The 17,242-nt window shown below is 43.8% G+C and overlaps 1 protein-coding gene and 1 pseudogene across 1 annotated transcript in view; both read right to left on the bottom strand.

The window, feature by feature from the left end:
* Window positions 1-17,242, bottom strand: part of UBE2I (ubiquitin conjugating enzyme E2 I) — a 471,577-nt gene that overhangs the window by 244,316 nt on the left and 210,019 nt on the right. The gene's annotated exons all lie outside the window — the stretch shown is intronic.
* On the bottom strand, window positions 12,259-16,519 carry LOC138144324 (serine protease 33-like; annotated as a pseudogene).

Raw genomic sequence — 17,242 nt, 5'->3', positions numbered from 1 at the left:
CAAGTCCAACGGGGCATGGAAGATCTTTAAATCCCATAACCCTTACACTGCCCATCATTCCTTTCCCTGTTCTACTTCTGACTCTCTGGCCTTTGCCAGCCTCAGTTGCTTTCTCATCTTGGAAGATCTCTCTGCCCCTCTTAGCCTCATTTCTCTTTGGTGAGTTCGTGGCATCTCCATTTTGAGGAAGGGCCCATTCTTCTCCTGAATCTGTTGGACTTTGCTTCTATGTCTTCTCTTCCTTTTTAGTTCCCTTTTATATGTTTCCCCCAATAGAATGCAAAGGAGGGTAGGGACTGTCTTTCTGTTTACTTGTATTTGTATCCCTAGCACTTAACAAGGTATTAAGCAAACAATGAAGAGTACAGTCTTTGAATCATAGATCCTTAGAGCTGGAAGGGAACTGTAAGAGATCACCTGGCAGAACCCTTGCATTTTTACAGATGAAGACACTGAGTTGGGGGCAGCAAAGACCCAGGACACAGAGTCTACTTTTAAGGAGTTTACAATCTAACTGGGGATGGAGGCCGAGTCAGACTAGTGAAGTGAGATAACTTGGTCTCAGATCTTACTTCTAACTGCTTGAGTTTGGGAAAATCTTTTCATCTTTATTAACCTCAGTTTTTCCAGCTGCAAAATGGGACAGAATAGTTACTTTTTTATGGGGTTATTGTGAAGGTCAGATGTGATAATATATAAAAATCACTTTATAAATCTAAAGGCATCATGTTCTCCATTACCCAAATGAACTTATCAGAGAGTACAGATGTCCTGCTTCCTTGCCTATTACATGAAGTTATCACTGAACCCAGGTATCCTACCTCTCCCTTCCCCCAGTGGACAAGATCTTGTATTCTCATCTCTTAGATCCACGTTGGGACCTCTACCTGTCACTTAACCCTGGTATTTTTTTTTCTGGCAAGTCAATTGGGGTTAAGTGACTTGCCCAAGGTCCCACAGCTAGTAAGTGTCAAGTGTCTGAGGCTGAATTTGAACTCAGGAACTCATGACTCCGGGGCAGGTACTCTATCTACCTGTGCCACCCAGCTGCCCCTTAACCCTGGTGTCTTGTTCCCCACCTCAGGCTAGCTCACAGTGAGCTGGGAGATGAGGCTCAATGCTTACTCACCTCAGATATGTGAAGTGAGATCGTTGGCCTCCCATCAGGTATCCAGGATCCAGGTATCATGGGTTTTATAATAGTAACAGCTAGCATTTATACTGCATGTGAAGGTTTACTAAGTGCTTTATGTATCTTGTCTCCTTTGATCCTCCCAATAACTCTGAGGTAGGTGCTATCATTATCCCCATTTTTCAGATGAGGAAACTGAGGCTGGAAAAACTTTGCCTTGGTTCACATAGCCATAAGTGTCTGAGGAAGGACTGGAACTCAGGTCTTCCTGACTTTACATCCAGAACTCTATCCATTGTACCCACTAGCTGCCTCTGAGTTATGAAGTCATACAAGAGTTTTATGAAAGTATCTACTTCCCCCTGCACCAACTTGACCATAAGATCTTTAAGAGAGGAGGCTGTGTCCTTTCTGGCTTGTATATAGCCCCAGTATATGTTTGCACAAAAAGCTTAATCAGTGTTTATTGAACTGAATCATTTTTCCTCCTAGTTGGTCTACAATGCTTTTTTTAGACTGTCCTAAGGCGCCACAGCCACAGATACTTTCTCAGCAGCCTCTTTGAATGGCTGATGAGAGATTTCTGCAGAAGAGCCCAGGAGCCTGTGGACAATGAGGCCTGGAACGTATTGAAGAGCTGCAAGTCTGACCTGGACCCTGGACGTCACTATTTCCAGGTGTTACTCAGGCCTTGTGCCTTGCTTCTCTTCCTCCTTTCCTAGAACTTCTTTTTTTTTTGGTTAACACATACATATGTATGTGTGTGTGTGTGTGTGTGTATATTATATATATATATATAATATATATATATATATATATATATTTAGAATATTTTTTTTTTAAAATTTTTTTTTTTTAACATAGTTGTCTTTTTTTTTTAAAGGCACCTAGGTGACACAGTGGATAGAGGACTGAATTCAAATCCAGCCTCAAACACTGACTAGCTGCGTGTCCCTGGGCAAGCTACTTCACCTCTGTTTGCTCCAGTATCTTCGACTGTAAAATAAAGATTATAACAGTACCTGCCTTGCAGGGTTGTGAGGATCAAATGAGATAATATTTGTAAAAAGTGCTCAATATAGTGCTTGGCACAAATTGGCTTTATACAAATACTTTTCCCCTTCCTTTCCTCCTTTCATATTACCTTCATTCTGAATATACCCCTCCCCTTTGTCCTGCTCAGAGATCCATCCATTGTAACATAGCATAATGACTACTAGGGAGAGCCCAGGATGCTAGGTATGTAGGAAATATAAAGAGGAGGGGTACCGGTTTGAGACATACTATTTTTTTAGGGTTAGGATATTAATTTCAGGCACTGAATAATGGGCCAGAGGTGACTTAGCCCCAGGGTCCCATTACTAATGGGAAAACCTGAGCAAAGTCCATGCTGTCTGTGTTTAGAGGAAAGATACAGCTATGCCCTTTGCCTTCCATCTGTGAGTACTGCTTAGCTTTGGGCCACATCAGTCACTGGGATCTCAAAGCTCAGCTTGGAGGCAGGGGAAGGGGGACAACCTGAGGGGAGGCAATGGGGTAAGAGTCCTGAGCACAGTGAAAAGTTCATAATAGGTCAGGACCAGCATCAACCGTGGATTGGGATGCGTGGGAACTTTGAACGGTTCATATTGGTCATTGCTGCAGGGTAGGATGCCTGGGTTTTGTAATAGGCTTAGGTTTTGGTCATGGGAGGCAAGGGGCAAGTTTTTTGGGATAGACTGAGGACTGGGAGCCTTGGGGTGTGAGGGGCCTGGGTTGGTACTTGCTTCATGGCACCTACATTCTGTGAATAGTTATAGTTGGTGGCTTGATTGAATGCTTGGGGCCATGAACTAAGTCCCAGAGGAACTGCAGCTTTCTCAGACAGATTTAGGGAAGCAGCCAAATATTTCATAAATATTCCCTGTTTAGGGAGCAAAGGCAGGAGGAGGCAGAGGGACATGAGAAACAAGGAAAAAGAGGCTTTTGAGGTTTGTTCTGGCCAGAATTCATTTTCTCTGTCTTTTAGGGATTTTGTTAGTGAAATATGCATGTTCCTGGAAATCATTTCAATTAAAGTCAACAAAAGCTTATTATTGTTTTAAGCAATTACAGCCTAAAACTGCTCTAGGACTTTCGGGACATGCTGTATTTATTTAGCACCTACTATGTGCAGGGCCCTGTATAAAATTTGATGATTGTAGTAAGAGAATGAGGCATAGTAGATAGAACACTGAATTTAGAGTCAGGGAGGCCTGGGTTCAAATCCTGCTCTAGATACTTTCTAACTTTGGGGCCCTGAGCAATTATCCTCTTTTGTCCTTGCTTCCTCATCTCTAAACTTGGGGAGTTTGTCTATAAGGTCTAAATCTGGAATCCTATGATCTATGCATGGAGTGCAGAAATGACTAAACACTATTCCTACCTTCAGGGAGCTCACAGTCTAGCATGGGGTAAGGCATGGGGTGAGGTGCATAATCAGCCACAGAACTGTTAGCGCTGGAAGGGACCATAGAGATCACCTTGGCTTAACCCACTCATTTGTACAGATAAGGTAATTAAGGCTGGTACATCAAAAATAAGTGATAAAGAGCCTGGGCTCAGAAAGCTTATGGTCTAATTGTTGTAGAAGGAGAGGAAGAGGGAGCAGGACCAGACCAGATTAGGGAAATGAGATGACTTGGTTTTATATTTTTATGTATATATATATGCATGTTTCTTCAGTTGAAAAATGGGGGAAAACAAAACCTGTCTTACAGGATCGTTGGAAAGAGCAAATGTTGTAATGTATGAAAAGCACTTTGCAAATCATGTTCTCTATCTCCCAAAGTGAACCTATCATGGAATCCAGGCATCTTGCCTTCTAGCACACCACATGAAGCGTACACAGAGCCCAGATATCCTGCTCCTAGGCCTTAGGCCAAATATATTACCAAATATAAGCTTTTTGCTTCCCAAAATAGTATTGGGAATTGAACCTATTACTAAACTCAGGCATCCTGTTCCCTATCTCAGTCTAGCTTGCACCTGAGGCCTTCGTTCTCAGGGAGAGGTATAGCGAACTTGGCCTGGAAAAGGGAAATGACACCCTTTGGTTCAGCCTCAGAATGAGCAGAGCAGAACAGAAGGTTTAATCATGTTCTCCCTTGTTCGGGAGTCTTGTCTCTACTCTTGCCCTATCATTCTACTGAAAAATCACAGCTTGTGAGCCCCCACCGGTATATTTATCTTCATTAGTTGGCTGGAAGACACAATGAGTGCAAAGCAAAGGCTTTTGATGCTATAGTATAGTAAGAAGAGTATTAATGGAAAACTTTGTCCACTAACCTGACACATGCTCTCCCCCAAATGCATACACCATGAGTGGGAAAAAGCATGCATGCAGGGAACACATGATACATGTGGCCAGCGTGTGTATGTAGAAGGGTAATCATGTGAGATCTGCGCGTGGCCAGGGCACACAGGTAAAGGGCAGTATGTGTCTCACAAGGTTTTAATGGAACTGCTCCTATTGGGTCTCCTCTGTACCTGCTGGAAGGCTGCTGACAGAGCTCTCTCATCAGTGTTCTCAGAACTGGAATCTCTCTGTAGGTAGGACACTAGGACTTAGCACACACCCAATCTTTTCCCCCCTGCTTAATAGTATTTTATTTTTTCCAATTACATATACAGATAGTTTTCAACATTCACTTTATAAGATTTTGAGTTCCAATTATTTTTCTCTCTCCCTCTCTCTGCTACCCCCTTCCCAAGAAGGCAAGCAATCTGATATAGGCTATATATGTATAATCATATTAAACGTATTTCCTTATTAGTCATGTTGATTGGTTCATTGAAGAAATTCATCATTTTCTTTTTAATTTTTTTTTCAATCAACAAACACTTATTAAGTGTTTACTATGGCACTATGCTAAGCCTTGGGGATACAAAAACAGGCAAATACAGTTCTTGCCCTCAAGGAGCTTACAGTCTAATGGGGGAGACTGCATTTGAACAAATACATACAAAACCGCCAATATATAGGATAAATAGGAGATCATTAACAGAGTGAAGTCATTCAAATTAAGAGGGGCTGGAGCAAGCTTCCTGTAGAAAGTGGGATTTTAGTTGATACTTACAAAAAGCCAGGGAGATCAGTTGTCAAAGCAGAGAAGGGAGAGTGTTCCATGGATAGGGGAGAAAATGTATACAAAAAAATATACAGATCCATAATAAACACAGGGCAATTTTTTTTGCGGGGGGAAACTGCTGGCATCTGAGAGGGGGAGGAATCTGGAAAGATTCCATGTAAGAGTTAGCAACTATACCACATCTTAATAAATGGTCTGTGTGAGTTTCTCTTTTCACACACCCAATCTTGACAACTGGAAGCAGACACTAGAGACATCTTAAGATTGCTAAGTCAAGATTTGCTCTGTGAAGCAAACCCAACCCTCTGGAAGGCTGCACGTGGAGTCATGAACAAAACTGCTTGTCTGCTCGCCGTCTTGACAATCTCTCTGTTTGCCTAGGTGTCTATATGTCTATTTGTCCATCAGTCTTCATGCTCTCTTCCTGTCTTGTATGTCTGGGCTCCATGACAGCAGGGACCGTGTTTTTTCTTTTCTTTGTATCTCCAGTGCTTAGGTACTTAATAAATGCTACTTGACTGACTGCCCATCCTACTGTCCATCCAAATGTATAACTGTCTGCCTATTTGCCTGATTAGCTGATTGCCTGTCTGTCTGAGTGGCTGCCTGCCAGCTCACATGTCCATCTGTCTTACAGTTTACCCACGTGCCCATCTGCCTGCCAGTGTGTCCTCTTGTCTGTATGTCCAGCTGACATCTGTCTGGCATGTTGCCCACATATTTGCTCCATATGCCTGACTCCCTGACTATATTTCTACCTCCTTTCCTGACTGCCTGCTTGTTTACAAATTTATTAAAAGAGTAAGACTTGGAGCCAAGACATTTTGACCCTAAGGTGGAGCTGGAATTCCCAGGAAACTTGCAAGGTTCAGTGAGACCTGAGGTCTAGAAATGGATTCCTTACAAAACTCTAGTTCCCCAGCATAAGGGAGGTGATAATTCCACAGTCCTTTTCTTATGAAGATGCCACATCGAGCACTTGCCAGAAGGAACATTTCTTTCTTTCTTTTTTTTTTTTTAAGCAAAAGGGGTTAAGTAACTTGCTCAAGGTTACACGGCCAGTTATTTCTGGGTGTGGTGCTGAGTATCTGAGCCCGGATTTGATCCAGGTCATCCTGACACTGGAGCCGGTGCTCTTACTCGCTGAGCCACCTGGACGCCCCTAAGCAATTGGGGTTAAGTAACTTGCTCAAGGTTACACGGCCAGGTGTTTCTGGGTGGGTGCTAAGTCGTCTGAGCCCGGGATTCGATCTCCAGGTGTTCTCAACACTGGAGCCGGTGCTCTTACTCGCTGTGCTACCTGGCCTCCCCGAGAAGGAACATTTCTAAAGAAGGAAGACTGGGAAGGTAAATGGCCCCAACATTTGATAAACTGAGGAAGTTCAGCCTGGAACCTAACGGAGTTATTAGGACCATATAGCAACCTTTAAGGATTTGAAGGGTCAGAAGTAATTAATCTTATTTTACATGGTGCCAGAAGAAAGAACTGGTGCAAATACAGCAGAAGGATGGAAAATTATAAGGAGGCAGGTTTCTCGTAAACAAAAGGAAGACATTTCTAATAATAAGAGCCATTTAGCAGTGCTTACATTACATTACAGCAATCCCTACATTCAACAATGTAAGGAATTCAGTCCTAATGTTGAGGTGGGGGCTCTGCTCACCCAAAAAACTGTTGGGGTTTCATGATGTGTTGTAGTGGAACCATCTCAAAGAATTCAGAGTCAGACCACCTCTAATCCAAGTATAGGACATTTGTTGAGATTGATGCCTCTCATGAAGTGGGCTAAGTTCCAAGAGGAACCAGCAACTTCAGAAAAAGCAGATGGATTTATATAGGGTAAAGATGCTAATTACACAATCAAAATTTACATAGAATATAGGAATATGATTAATATTAAAAAGACAGAAGGGGCTTATTAAGGGATTAGGCAATGGAGGAGGGGTCCCCTCTAGGTTTCAGTGGTTAAACATTCTGCTTGTGCTGCCCTCTAATTGGCTTGCTATTGTGGTCCTGTTTGGTCAAGATAGATAGTTAGGTATTGTGGTCCTGTCTTGGGCTAGATGGATGATGTGATTGTGACTGAGTACAGAAACACACTTGTTTCTGTGGGAATGGGTCTGGGGGCAGTGACCAGGTAGAGGCAGTAGCTGGGTTCCCATCACATGGACACACCTGCTGTTTCTGTGGGAACTAAGAGTTCAGGGACTCACCTGTTGTTCAGTGAACAGTGAGGCATACATGAAAAAGTTAGGACATTGGTAGGGCGGGGGGGAGGAGGGGCTAGGCCTGATGTTCAGTGGGGCTGAGCCTATAATGAAGTTAGAATATTGGGGCTGGGAGCAGCTTTATTAGGATTCCATCACTAATGTAAGGAGTTCCACCCCAATTTTGGGAAACTCTTCTTAAGTATGAGAAACATTTACAATAAGTAGGGTCTTTTTTCCTTGCATGTTGTTTTTTTTGGAATTATAACCATTTAGCAATCTCACAATTTGCATACTAAGCATTCAACATTCTTTTTTTTTCTTTTGTAACTTTTCCAAGAAGGTTCTGCTCCCTCACTCCCCCTACTCTGGGATAATGGTTGCTTTTTCCAAGGTTATTCTCAGAATAGTTATTAGTTCATAAATCTACCTTTATTGAGGTGGAAGCTGCCTCCTAACATTGCCGAATACATATCATCCTTGGGCTAATTTTGAGATGCCTAATCTTATCTTGGGCCTCTGCCTAAGCTAAGAGCCACATGTTCTTCAGGTCAATGAAATTATTCAATTTGTGCCAAAGCTGAGTTGCCTTAAAGATAAACCATGAATTCATAAAAGACTGGCATAAGCTTAGCTCTGTACATAACCTTGGACAATGAATGCTCCCAAATATTCAAGCCAATCACAAAGATAATCTTTTACTGATAAATTGTGGATGTGTAGCTGTTTCTCCGTGTAAGTAAAAGTATTGCTACTAAAATTCATCTCATGACAATTGTATAGACAATGATGCTTATATAGCGCATGGCTGGTGGAGGACTCAACAGGCCCAGAGGATTGTACCCCTCACCTGGGAGCAAGTACCTGAGGGTATCCTGGTAGCTTCCATGTTTCCTGCACTGACTGTTCATCTTTAATACCTATAGATGAAATACATTGAATGAAACACATTGGAATAGATGTGAGTTGTAAATTGGCTTTTGCTTTCATCTTTCAGTATATAAGTAGAAGTAGAGTTTATCATAACTATTCATTAGAGACATTTAGTGGTAAACATTGGAGAATGATCACCTTTTAGCCTTTGAAATTAGCCACTTGAGTCCAGGACATTGAGGTAGTGAGTTCTCTGGCATAGGAGGTATTCAAGACTCAATGGGCATTTAATATATCTTATTATATTATATATATTATATGCCAATGATATCATGGGGGCGGGGAGGATACCTGATCAGATATGGGTTGGGCTAGATGACTTCTCAGTTCTCTCCAGTTTTTGAAATTCTAAGATTTTAAGTGGTAGAAAATACTAAAATCAGCTACCAGAAGCCCTTGAGAGGTTATGGAATGCTGAAAGATATAGACTATCTTCATTTTTTCCTTCTAGTAAGATTTCAGATAATATCTCCTCTAGGAAGCCTTCCTTGATTACCACCAGGAAAAATGACACTTCATGACTTACCATTGTGTTTATACATTCCTGATGTCAAATCTGGCCTCGTACTGAAGCTATGTGTAGAAATATCTTTTTTTTTCAGGTGGCTAGGTGGCACAGTGAATAGAGCACTCACCCTGGAGTCAGGAGGATCTGAGTTCAAATCCGGCCTCAGACACTTAACACAAAAACTAGCCGTGTGACCTTGGGCAAGTCACTTAACCCCAACTGGCCTACCTTCCCTCTCCAAAAAGCAAAAAAAAAAAGAAATATCTTTTTTGGAGTGGCTAGTGGAGCAGTGAGTAGATCATTGGCCCTGGAGTCAGAAGGACCTGAGTTCAAATTTGACCTCAGACACTTAACACTTACTAGCCATGTCACCTTGGTCAAGTCACTTAGCCCCAATTGCCCTTCCTTCACCCCTCCAAAAAAAAGCAAAAAAAAAAGAAATATCTTTTTCTCCTTTCTAGACTGTAAACTCCATTACAGTATACTCTTTGTCCTATTTCTCTTTGTATTTCCTAGCACCTAAAAAAGAGCCTTATACACAAGAAATGTTTAATAAGTGTTTCTTGAATTGAATTGAACTGAACTTGCTTCTGATACATTGGGCTTAGAGGACCTGCTACTGGAGGGATTGATAGCAACTAAATGAGTCTTCTTTCCAGAGAGAGATTTTCCCAGTATTCTGTCTGGAAGAATGTACCCATACAAAAGGACCTCCCTGGATAAAGTACCCAGAGTCTTTATTCCAGAAATTCCATCTACATAAGGATTACTGAGGAGACCCATAGTTGGGGAAACCTTCTGCAGCTTTACCTAGTACCCCTCCCACTGGAACAGGTGTGACTCAGTGATCTGGCATTTGTCTCCATGGGCTTTTCCTAGTCATGACTCAGTTTAACTGATTTATAGACTCAAAGCCTCAATTCATTCCTCTTGGGACTGCTTTTGGGAGCCAGGCAATTCAGTTTCTTACAGAAAGTAAGAAACTGTATCTGTATCTTTCTGTATCTGGCCACTGGACCCAGATGGCTCAGGAAGAGAAAGTGAGGCTGGTGACTTTGCACAGTCCTCCCTCACTTAAATCCAATTCACTTGCAAGACATCTTCTTGATATCATGGTCCTCTTTGAGAACAAAGAGTAAACAACAGCAGCAATCTGTAATAGAAAGTAAGGTCCTTGAGGGAGGAACTTTTTCATTTTTTTCTATGTGTCTCTTGCACCTAGTACAGAGCCCAGAAGAGCAAGTGCTTAATAAACACTTGTTGAATAAATGAATGAATTTGATGACCTTTTATCCCAAGGATGGGGAACCTGAGACCTCAAACCCACATGTGGCCTTCCAGGTCCTCAAGTACAGCCCTTTGACTGAATCTAAACTTCACAAGAACAAATCCCCTTAAAAAAAGGATTTGTTCTATAAAACTTGGACTCAGTCAAAAGGCTGCACCTAAGGACCTAGATAAAATTTATTCCAACCCTCTGTCCCCAAGTTAATTGGAACTCCAGGTTGACTATATTCTAGCCCTAGACTGTGCCCTAACCTCTCCTTCCCTTTCTTTTCTGCACCTATATCCTCTCCTTCAGACTAACTAGTCTCCTGATAATCCTTTTCACTCATTAAGTTATTTCCCCAAGTGGACCATCCATACCATAGTCCTTGCTTTAACCAATTCTTCCTTGTCTTTTAGGGATCAGGTAACATCTCAGCCCCTTGTGGGATTAGACGATGTCAATAAGCAACAGGGAAGGGGCTGGCTTATGCTAGAAATCTGATCAGCAGCTGTTTCCTCCGCGGGCCAGGAAGGACGTGTTCCAAGTGAAGGCTTATGCGATTTGGCTTTGGGACACCTCTGCACACCACTCTAGCATCCGGGTTGCCTTCCTGGGCTGACCTTTTGTGTGAGTTTGTGTAATTGCCATTGGATCAGAGCCGTTGGCATTGGCACAGAGGAGATGCATTGGGTCCTTATGTTTCTCAGAGGGCGAGGTTCAGTGGGGACAGTTGAGAACTAGCCTTGTTCTGGGAACATAGATAGATCTGGAGCTGGAAGGAATCTAAAGGCTGTCATGTTCAGCCCCGTCATTTTATAGGTGAGGAAACTGAGGCACAGAGATGATGTTAAATAACCTGACCAGGATCATTACTGTTGTTTGTTGTTGTTCGCTCATTTCAGTCATGTCTGACTCTTTACAACTCCATCTGGGGTTTTCCTGGCAAAGATATTGGAGTGATTTGTCATTTCCTTCTTAGGCTCATTTTACAGGTGAGGAAACTGAGGCAAACAGGTTAAGTGACTTGCCCACAGTCACACAGCTGGTAAGTTTCTGAGACCAGATTTGAATGAACTCAGGAACATGAGTCTTCCTGATTTCAGAACTGGCACTCTATTCACTGTGCCACCTAGCTGCCCTGTGCCAGGGATCACACAGCACATAATTATCTGAGGTAGGATTTGAATCCAGGTCATCCCAGTTCTACAAATTGTGTTTCATCTACTATTCTGCCTGGCTGTCTCTCAGACTCCAGGCTGACAACATAATTTTGAGGGTCCCCCTGTCTCTACTGTCAAAGAAGAATGCCCAGTGAAGAAGTAGTTCTCTCTCAGTAGCAAAACACAAGGTAGCACAAAGGAAGTACCAGGGAAGGGCACGTTGAAAGAGTATGACCAACATACTCCTCTACCTTCCATGCCTACAGGGCCTCTTGCTCTTTCCATCCTGAGACCTCAATCCCCCAGGCTGGGGGCCTGGGTTTGAGGAGGGAACCCAAGGGTGAGTAGTTCTGGAGTTCCCATTTGAATGAGGCTCACAGTCACCGTTGGGAGCATGAAGGAGATACCTGACTATTAGATGGTTGATTGAGCTGACCCAGGAAGTTTCTTTGCAGACAGTTTAATCACTTTATAGACAGTGGGGCCCCAGTCTCTCTACCCGCTCCATCAATGGTTTGTTTGCCCTGTCCTTTTTCCTTTTTCCTGCTTCATCCCGTTCTCAGTTCAGCCTGCAGCCAGGGACCACCTATTTTCTTTACCCACCCACCAATTCTCCATTCTTTTCCTTAACAGCAGGAAATGGTTCTGCCAGTCTGCCAAATTTTTCTTCTTTTTCTGAGAGCCCCTCCACCCCAGGTCCTTTTGACTTCCTGAAGTCTGGAGCCAGGGCATGAATAGAGCTGTGATGGAGACAAGTACATGGAACTGGGGAGACATGAGAGAATAAATAGAAGGAGAATTGAAGAAAGAAGGGGGGGGGTCAAGGTAGAGACTAGGATGGGGAGAAGGGACACTTTGGATGGGTAGGAACACGGGAAGACCAGCAAGTGGAAAGCTTTTGTGTCTTGATTCTGAGGTCACCAGGGCTCAGGGTGAAGTCACACTGAATCTCGGGGCAGAGGTACGTACTGACGGATCCAGGGCACATAGGAGGAAAACCCTAGAGTACACCCCTGGAAGCATCGGCTCAGCACAGCTTCTCAGGAAACTCACCACACCCACCTGGACCCATCTCCGCTCTTGAAGTTGACAGACAAGAGGGCCCCCAGAGTCACCCTAGGAGAAGGAAGAAGACAGGAACAGGGTTTCACAATCTGCAAAACCTTGCTCCAGCCATTATATTATCTATCATCCAAACCCCTTTGTGATATGGACAGGGTAGAGATAATTGTATACAAGAAAAAATAAGGCTCAGAGAGAGGAATGAATTTCCTGCTCTCCCCTTGAAGAGAAGGCACTTTCCTCGGTATTGTAAGAATTGTATTTGGGTCTGACTGAATAAGAAAGTAGGGGTGGTTTGGCACGTACATAGGCAATTATAAACTTGTGAAGACCACAGTGAATAGTTCTCCTGAGAAAGAAATGTGAGGAATGTTTCCCAGAAGCGAATAGAGCCTTGAAAAATGTGTGAGACTTCTGGCACTTAGAAGGCAGACCTTGGTGGGTGGGACCAGTGAGGTGGTAGTTTTCCATGGGAGTGGAACCAGGAATTGGGTTGCTGGCACAGCTAGAATAGTAGGCATTGATTTTCATTTAGGGCAAGAAGGTGTGTTTTTGTGTGCAAGGGACTGCATTTGATGGGAGCCACATCCCAGGGATCCCTGGGACTCTGTCCCTGAAAGCTATCCTGGCGATTTTGGACAGATAAGAGATCTCTTAGAATAAGATCCATTGTTCTATAATTCATCAATTCTATGCTTCATTTCAGTGTTTGGGGTCTCTGGCTGCCAGGATCCAAGAGAATAAAAAAAAAGGACTCAAGATCCTCATACTTCACACTCCCATCTTCCCATGCAATCATTTTAATAGTTGTTGTATAAGGACCAGTTTAGAAACACCAGCCCAAAGACTGGTCTCTTTTATCTGCTTCTGCAAGTAGTCTCAGGGTGGGCAAAATATTATTAGTAGCAGCTGCTGCCTTCCTGCTTCCACAGTTCAGCCGTTTCTCTTCCCTGACAATGGATTAGTTTGGATTTATCTTATTTCCCTTAAATGCTAATTAAAGTAAAAAAAAACCACAGATATTCTTCCTCTCTGTCATCACATGAGCTAAAGAGAAGGAAAGGGTGTCTAGACCAGGACTGGTGTCATAGCAGGGGGAGGATATTGTACCCCACTCTAAAAGCTCTAGGGGTTAGAGCGAAGAGGTCGAGTTGAGAAGAATAGAAAAGATGGCCCAAATGCCAAGTGCGTCTGCAGTCTAACCGGTTCTCCTTTTCGATTTGGGATCCTGTTTTTGCTAATCCCACAGTAAATTAGTGGCACAATCTGGATTAGAGCCCACATCTCCCGATTTCCAAACCAATCCACCCGCAATGCTAGGAAGGGGTATTATGCATAGGTTTTCTTATCTGCAAAAGGAGATAGACTTTCTATCTACTTCACAGAACTGTTGTGAGGAAGGTGCCTTACAAATGCTAAAGCATCATGTAAGTGGAGGTATTATAAACTGACTTGGATAAAATTAGGTAATTATTGATTAAGCATCATTAATTATCAGGTTAGAGGGATTGTGGTGAAGTCACTAGACCTCTGGCTGGGAATAAAAAGATCTGTGTGTGAGTCTAGCTGAAGCTGCTAAGTTGTTGTGTGACCTAGGACAAATCCTTTCCCTTCTCTTATACTGCACTGCCCATCAGAAGAATGAGGGACTGGACTAGGTGACCTCAAAATCCTGTTCAGATTCGATGGCCTGTGGTCCTATGGGCTCCAGTGGCCTCCTAGAGATGGTGCCTGTGTCCCCAGACCCCAGACCATAGCAACTCAGTACCCTTGGTCCATTATAAATAGTCTGAGATGAGAGCTGAGCTTTCTGGTGAGGAGAAGTTTGTGGTGACTCACATTACAGAAGGTCTTATGCTCTCGGAGATAGCCAGCACACAGCATCTCATTCCCAATGGGTTCTGGATCATAGAGGACTCGGCACCTCTGTATGTCCACAATGTGCACGTCTGTCTCTTGCAAGGGATAGGACTGAGGCAGGGGCACTGTGGGAAAGGTCAGGAGATGTGGAGCACGGTGTCATGATGCAAAGGTCCTTGGAGACTACCATGCAGGGTAGATGGCATGACAGAGCTCATGCTGGAGTAGGGGCACAGAGCCAGCTCATGACCAATGATGGCTACCTTCTGCTTCCCCATATTTTATTTCTCTCCCAGGTTTTGATTTCAGAGTGCCTGAAGTTATCCTTCACCTTTTCTCTCTATTGTTTCTAGGATACTAATGAACTCGTACTAGGGTGTTGAAGATTGCTACTGTTATACCAAGTGCTTCTTCCAGGGAGGTTATACTTAAACAGAGGAGCTTAGGAAGGATGCTTAACCCAAAGTATGGAAGCTAATGATGGAAATTTAGGCACTATGCCAGGTCTAGGAGGAAGAGTTCTTCCTTTGGGGAATCCAAGGAAGTCTTTTTTATACATCTTATGTGGGAGTGTATGTGGGTGACACAGCAGGGGGAGTCCCTTACTGTGTCTAAGGGTATGAATGGGTCGCTGCAACCCCAGCCCCCACCTTCCTCTATCTCACCATTTTCCCCGATGTCCCCCCAGCCAGTCACCCAGCACCGGGTCTGTGGTGGGACCTGAGTCCCAGGTGGGGCCAGAGTAACGGGCCGGATGAATCTGGAGAAGGGCACAGGTCGTTTGAGCTTCAACAATGCAATATCTTTTCCATGAAGGGCATCCCCATCATAAAGGGGGTGCAACAGTATCTGACTCACAGGAACTAAGGTGGTCTTGGTATAGAGGAACCTTTCCCCGAGTTGGATCTGCAAGTCCTGGGGTTTCCAGGAGCTGTCAGGGGAGAGTAACAAAGTCAGGAAAAAGTAGGCAGGCAAAAAAGCACAAGTTTGAAGTCACAAGACCTGAGTCAAGCCACAGCCCTGATATTTACTTGCTGTGGGGGGTGTGACCTCAGGCAAGTCCCTTGACCTCTCTGAGCTTCAGTTTCTATAACCTGTAAAATGGGAATAAATAACACTTGTGTTAGCTACCTTACAGGTTACTTAGAAAAGCACTTTGAGTGCCTTCAAATGCTCTTGTCAATGTAAGTGATTATAATTATGATGATGATGATCTAACAAATGGATCATAAACTTATCCTCTTAAAGGAAGAGTGACTTCTGGACAGTGGTCACTATGGGAGACTGCAGGTAGATTCCCACAAAGTTGCTCACTCAGGGCATTTTCAAGGAAAAGATTCAGAGTATCTTGGGGCTAGAGGGCACTAAAGATATCACCAAATCCTACCGGTTCACTTCACAGATGGGGAGACTGAGACCCAGATAGGATAAAAACTTGCTCACACAGTCACACAGTGGGTCACTGGCAGAGCCAGGACAAGAATGCAGATAGCCTAATTCCTGGGCCAGGACTCTGTCTAGTAGAACTCAGAACCACATTCAGTTAGTAGCCCAAAGGAACAATGCTCCCTTGGATTTTTAAGTTCTCCTTGTGCTTGCTAGCACAATGTGAAGAATGTTGGACTTGGGGGCCAGATGATCTGGATTCAAATTCCAGCTGTGATACTTACTACTTGTAATGACCTTGGACAAATCCTTTACCTTTTCTAGTTCTCAGTTCCCTTTTCTATAAATGAGAGTGTTGGATGGTTAAGGTGCCTTTTTAGCTCCATCCTTCCTGTGCCTGGCTCCTGGTAACTCTAGTAGGAATTGTGCATGTCAGTAATGGGGAACAGGATTTGCCCTTTTTTGTGTGAAGGCAAGAAAATATGGAATGGAATACTTATAGGTGTGTGTGTGATCTTGAGCAAGCCACTAACCTGCGGCCCTCAAGTTCCCCTGATGTAAAAATGAGAGGATTGAATTTGATGCTCCCTAAAGTCCCTCTCGGTCCCAACATTTCATCATTCTATAATGTCATCCCCATCCCTCCTATTCAGTGGCAACTTTATCTAGGAAGGAGCAATTCCTTATGTCCCACCCCTTCCTTGTCCTACCCACTCCACTTGGGAAAAGGGCCACTCACCTGGACACGCAATGGGCAGCAGTCAGTACCCACTGATGGCTGATAAGGGAGCCACCACACACGTGCTGGCCGTGGTCCTGGATGCTCACCTGCCATGGCCACTGCGCTCTCTGAGCAGCCCAGCCCCCCACAATACGGGGCTCTGGAGCCATGCTGTTTGCTGCCAACAAACATGAGCAGCCATGAGAGTGGCCCACGAGGAGGCCACCCACTCTCCTGGTCCCTCTCTATCACCCTGTCTACCCTTTCCTTTGAAGAGGACCCGCCATAGGTCAGGGAGTCAGAAACCCTGGGTTGTAGCTTGACTCTACCATTGATTCACAGGATGCACTTTGATAAGTCATGTCCATACTCTGTAGTTCAATTTTTAATCTGTCAGATAGAATCAGTGTCTTGCCTACTTCACAAATGTGAAAATGGATGTAAAACACAGATTGTTAAGGCTAGCATCTGTCCTAATCCCCTTATTTTACTCAATGAGCCCCAGAAAGGGGAATGTTAAGGGTCACACAGCCAGTTGGTGGCAAAACCAGGACCCAAAGCCGAGTCTTCTGATTCAGAAGTCCAACACACTTAGAAAAATGTACCACTGGTAAACAAATGAGAGTGACTTTATTTCTCCACCTCCTCCCACTCTCCTCCCTTCCCCAGCAAAGACTGACACAGGGTAGATCTGCTTAAATACTTCTTTCCCTTTTCTTAACCTACTCTCTCCTGGACTTTGAACTCCCCATGGAGCTACCTTACCCCTTCTACTCCCCTTTCCCCCCAACACTGCCCATGGTCTTGGGAAAAATCCCAGGGTTTAGGAGAAGAGTATCTGGGATAGTTCCTAGGGTTGGGACTGGGGCTTGGATGAACAAGTTTAGGGGATT

The sequence above is a fragment of the Petaurus breviceps genome, unplaced genomic scaffold, assembly GCF_028583685.1.
Source record: "Petaurus breviceps papuanus isolate PSGF00001 unplaced genomic scaffold, PetGlider_PUasm1.0 138, whole genome shotgun sequence".
Taxonomy (NCBI): domain Eukaryota; kingdom Metazoa; phylum Chordata; class Mammalia; order Diprotodontia; family Petauridae; genus Petaurus; species Petaurus breviceps.
The sequence above is the reverse complement of the archived record's forward strand: the minus strand, read 5'-3'. Positions and strand labels throughout refer to the sequence as shown.